The following is a 5913-nucleotide window of genomic DNA, read 5'->3' on the forward strand; positions in this document are numbered from 1 at the left end:
CTGTCTGTGGAGCAGAGGAAACTCTCGAATGCGCTAGCTTTATTTATTTATTTTTTCCTTGCTCATTTTAAAAAGTAAAAACAACACAAAAACAAAGCAGAAACCTATACTGAAATTGCGGGTATTTGCTACTTCCCAAGCAACCGCTTTTCTTAACAGAGCTCTGGACAAGACAGGGCCGTTGTTCTTGATGCAAATCAAAAACCTTTTTGACCCATGCAAATCCAGGCAGGAAGGCTGCAGCCACAGGGGGCTAATGGGGGCTTGAAGCCCCCAAGGGGAAATCAGACCCCCTCCTGGAAAGATCTGGTTTCATTAATGAAGATCCTTCTAAGTCTTTTACTTGTGGAAACTTAAGGGAAAGCATGCAAATGTTCTACTCCAGCTTCCACTGGTCCAGTGACCTCCAGATGGTTTGAACTACAACTCCCATAAGCTTCAGCCAGCACAGCTGTAGGCCATGGAGCCACCATTTGCACTAAGGTATGCAGCTCCCATCATCTAGCCCCATATATTGTGGTTGCTTGAATTATGTTTGGGGCACAAAGCCCAGCCCCCTTGCCAGTGGAGGGGATATACAGCCCCTCTGACTTCTGAACTTTCATCACACATTTTCAAGCTATTGCCTATGGGCATAAGGACTAGAAACTATTTTTAGAAAACAAAAACAGCTGATTTTCAGATGCTGAATGCTGCACCCAACACTAAATCTCATGCTCAGGCTTCTCAACAAGTGGAAGTGGAAGGATCTGGGCATGGGGGACAGGAGGGAGTTGAGTGATAGTTTTGGGGCTTATAGGGCTGCACCCACCCCTCAGTCCCAGGACTCCACTGCTGCCAAGCTACATATTGAAATTATACACCAGAAGTGGGGAAGCTGTGGTCCTCTAGATCAGGGTAGCCCAACTTTTCATCCAAAGTGGGTTGCTAGAGTACTTCGACATGGAACCTGCAGGCCGCACACTGCCTTGTCAAGGAGGGAAGCAAGGTCAAAGTTTGATGCCCCTCCCAGCCCTCATGCTGCCTTCCCAAATCCACCTGAGAGGCACATCAGGCTATGGGAAGGAGGCGTGAGGGCTCTGACAGGGTCCTGGAGCCCTTCCACCTCCTTCCCAAAGCTGGGAAAGTGCTAACTAAGCTTTGAGAAGCAGGTGGGAAGCCTCTGGGACCCTGTCAGAGCCCTCACGCCTCCTTCCCAAAGTCCAGCACCTCATTTACCCCAGGCTTTGATAAGGGCTGGGAGGGATGTAAAATGGTGCCAAGGGCCACTAGAAAAGGCCTCAAGGCCCTGCTGGCTGGGGCTGATGGGAGTCCAACAATATTGGAGGGGGGGGGGAGAGTGCAGGTTCCTCAGGACTGTTTTACATGTCATTTATTTTATCATTAAAATCAACCCATGCATGATCTTTTTATTTTTCATTTTCTTCCCCCTTAGGTTTATAAACTTATTGTTTATAAAAACACCACCACCACTGAAAGCTAATCAGTCAGGGGAGGGGTAGATGAGAAAACCCAGGTACTTCATTTGAATTCTTCCTATAAATATAAATATAAATATAAAATAACAAATGATGAAGCTCCTAGAAAAAATGAAGTGTCCCACTGATGACTGTTTTGAAAACCCCACCCCCTCTGCAAACTCTTTGGTTCTGTGGCTTAAAGTGGGACCCCTTTTCATTTTATTCCAGAGGCTGCCACTCTGCCCTCTTCCAACACAGCCTCTCCTATCTCCCCTGTCAGTGGGGATTCAGTGCTTGTTCCTGTGCCCCGAGGCAGAACATATGCTCCCTTCTAACCCAACTCCAACCAGTCTGTTTGGGGGCGGAATCATTAATAAACATACAACTATCACCTGCCTGTGGAGGAGGGCTAAGCATAAAAAAACATATATATGTATTCCACGCACATCCATTCTGCTGGTGATAGTTTGCAGTGTAAAAACCATCCTAGGGTTTTCATTTATATGTATGTGGTAGGGATGACTGGATCTGTCAATTTCAGTTTCTCCTTTTTCAACTCCTAAGTTCTCCACATTTGCAAGTTTAAAAAAAGCGTGTCCTCGTAATAATCAAGCAGCATTTTAGTTCAGATTTCTTAGTATGTAATTTTGCCTATGCACATTTTTGCAATGCAATTTCCCCTTACATAATACATTATTTAATTCTGTTTTCACAGAACATGCATTTTTATGCACACTTAACCCTGGTATATACAATTTTGTTCACATTTCTAGGCTAGAGAACTGCATCACAACATTCAGAGAAGTATGAATTTCAAAGGATGGCTGTGCTTTGATGCGTTGTCTCAGAAAGTGCGAATTAGGTAGGTTCACTTCTAAATGCAAATGGAATCAAATTTGGGGTCAAGGCCCAGCTCCCCCAAGCTTCAGGTGGCAGGAACAAAGTCAGGGACCTTCAGCACACTTTGGGTCCTCCCCTAAGACGAGGGCTCCATTTGAGCACATGGGCTCCTCTGGGGATCGAGTCCTGACCAGAAACCAGCTAAGACTTTACCGTGCGTGTTGTGCTTTAGGGCAGAGATGGGCAGTTGGCAGATCAGGGCCAGGCCTGTCCCATGTGTTATGGACCACCAGTGTCCACTTTCTGCCCTGTCCTGTTTGGACTGCCTGTTTCCTTGCCTGATGCAGCCTTCAGGCAGGACACATCACTTTACAATGATAGACAGGCAGTAAATTCAAGACAGACGAAAGACATCTCTCTTCGCACAGTTCATAGCTAACCTGCGGATGTAGAGATGGCTACCACTAGCTCAGATGTCTTTAAAACAGAACTAGACAAATTCATGGAGAAAGACTCTCAAGTCTCTGAGAAACTGGACCAGGTTGGACTTTGGTTTGTTCAGGTTTGCTCCTTCTTATGCAAGACACTAAAAATACAAAATGCATATGCATTTTGAATCTCCCTCACTTGGTACCCGACATGGAAGAGATGTACAGGTGAGTAGGTGGCCCAGGGAAGTTAAGGATACCTTAGGGTTCCAACGTCAGCCAGCGTCTTCACAGTCCAGGGTCTCTATCTATAGATATCCTACAGGGGATTTCACAAAGGAAAGGCAGTTCTGATCAGACAGGCAGCCTGCTGTCTACTCATAAGCACATCAAGCCTTATACCAAGTCAGATCATTGATCCATCTTGCCCCTGATTGTCAGTAGCGACTGACAGAAGCTCACCAGGATATCAGACATCACTAGTTCTTACCTGGAGATGCCTGTGACTTTCTGCTTGCCCTTCTCCAATGAAAGGGTTCTGTTTACACATCTCAAATTCCCATGTGGCTCTTAGCTCTCAGGTTGGCTCCACCCTGTCTTTGGCCAAGTGTCTAATAAGGCTCCTGTCACTTTCTATCAGCCATGCTGGTCCTCTGCTGTATGGGCAGAGAGTTCTCAACACTGAAGCCACTGGTACATCTCTCAGTCAAGAGGTGGGATGACTTTGGCTGCACTCAATGCAACCCAAACACCACATAAAAACCCATTGCAGCTAGTCCTAAGAAACGAATTGCCCCAGATTCATAAGGAACTAGGCCTCTGGCCCATTCAGCCCTCTCACTCAGATTGGAAGCAGCTTCCCACACTTTCAGACCGACATCTTTTCTACCTACCTGCTTGCCCCAATAAATACTCCTGGTGGCTGATCTGATACCATGCTTTGGCCAGCCTTCAGGGGGCAGCACTCCATGAAATTGCCAAGACATCCAACTCCCGAACCCAATCCACTCTCTCTTCCCTCTCCATCCTGGTTTTATGTATTGCTAAGGTTGTATTTGTTATACTGATTTAAGCAAACAAAAAAACCCAACAAACTGAAATAAAACTGCAATAAACTAATTTTAAACTGCAACAAAATAATTTTTTGAAATGGGAAGAAAAGTTTTGTAAAACAACTTGAGCCCAAGCAGGATCATAGGAAGCTGCCTTTTAGTGAGTTAAGACAACTCAGCCCACCTACTCCAGTATTGCTTCCAATGACTGGATGTGGCTCTTACCCGCCCTACCTCGAGATTTCACATTTCCCTGGTTTTCCAACATTAATTTGAACCAGCACTGGGGTGGATCTATAAAACAAACCAGTAACTGCTGAAATCTTCAAACACACCATCAGCCCAGTGTAGCAGCTTCTATTATTTTCAGGCTGTTATCCAGCATGTTAAGGGTTAAACAACACCTTTGCCATCCACCTTCCTAGATTTTACACTTCATTGTGATAAAGTCTTCCATGAGCACCACTTCAGGTTGGGGAACTGTATGTTTGAATGCTCCCTCTTAGAAAACTAATGAAGTCATCCCTGCATGCACAAAAGTTAGAACAAAGCCTTTTCCCCTGAAGCTGCTGGTACGTACTATATATAGGAGTAGGAATCTTGTGGCCCTCCAGGTACTTCTAGACTGCAACTCCCATCAGCCCCGGGATAAGGGGTTTGTTTTCTGAACCCCTGGCCTACCTGGCAGCAAGTCAGTACACCAAGCCCAAAGGTCTGGAAACAAGGTTTAGGGTCAATCCAAGTAGGCCAAAGTCCCGCAGTCAGGATGCAGTCAAACCTGAAGCACTGTCCCACAGAGATCCAGGAACACCCAAATCAAGATCCATCAACACGGGCAGTTGAGCAGAAATAGCACCTCAGCTCTGCTTCCCTTTTGTACTTTGCCTGCTGATTGTAGCATCTGGGCTTGATGAGGCAGCTGACCCTCACTTGTTCCTACTCCAGCTGAGAAATCACAGGCATCTCCCAGAGCTAGCGAGCCCCACCTGGCCAGCTAGGGAGTTGGGCTGTGGGCCCTTGCCTGCCTCAGCCTCCTGGAGAACTGCTTTCTATACCTCAAAGCCCACCGTGTTCATGGAGACAGGGGCCTCTCTGGCTCTGGGTCCTGTGCACTGACCATCTTCTCTTCATTCTCCACCCCACCCCAGTGAGAACTTCCTACACCAACCTCTCCTTCCCCATCCCCAGCTAGCCCCCATGTGTCCAAGTGCTGGCTACCATGGCCCTCTTCCCCCTCCCCGTTGTCCTGCCAGTTCATGACCACTTGAGTCCAATACTGACTTAGATGGATCAATGGTCTGATGTGGCGCAAGGCAGATTCTTCTTCCTGTTCTCTGAATATGCATCTAGAAGACAGGAAGATAAAAAAAGGGAGAACCAAGCTCTCAATAAGATCCATTTTGAAAACACTGCAAGCCAGCCTTCCCCAACCTGGGCATCCTCCAGTGGTTTGGGACCTCAGCATGCTGACTGCGGCTGGTGGGAGTTGTAGTCAAAAACCTATGGAGGGCACTAGGTTGGGGAAGGCTGCTGTAAGGGAGCAACTGAGGAGCATTTTTGCCTACAGTGTTTTCAAAAATGATGTTTTAGGAAACCTAAAAAGAATGCCTGTTTTGGCCAAAACTAGTTGAGCATTAATAAAAAGTCCCAATATTCCTTTCTTTGGCATCTTGAGATTGGTCCCCCCCCTGCTTTTGTATTTTGATGCTGCCAATTTTGTGTGTATGAATTTGTATCTGCCTTTTGTGTAACATGGAGCACCATCAATACTTCGGTTTGCACTGGATAAAATAAAGTTTTGGAAAAAAAGTTTTTCAAAAAGCAAGTAAGCAAGCCAAGCCTGTGAACTAACCCCCCCCCCCTCTCTCACACCCCCCCCCCCAGTGAGCCAATACAACCTTCTATAGTGGGTGGAGAAGGGAAACTACCATGGAACCTTGCAAAAGAGCCATTTGAATGGCATGTCTCAATGAAACTCATCTGCTGCCAGGTAAAATCCCCAACCTGTGACTCAAGCCGTGGGCAGACAGCACAGCCAAGACTGGTGATGGGAGGAGGAGATAAAAAGGTAGTATTCACTGAAGAGATATCTTGCCCCTCAATTTGTTGGTTTCGGAGAGAATGAAGAGAGAA

This window comes from Podarcis raffonei, chromosome 8 (assembly GCF_027172205.1).
Source record: "Podarcis raffonei isolate rPodRaf1 chromosome 8, rPodRaf1.pri, whole genome shotgun sequence".
NCBI classification, from domain to species: domain Eukaryota; kingdom Metazoa; phylum Chordata; class Lepidosauria; order Squamata; family Lacertidae; genus Podarcis; species Podarcis raffonei.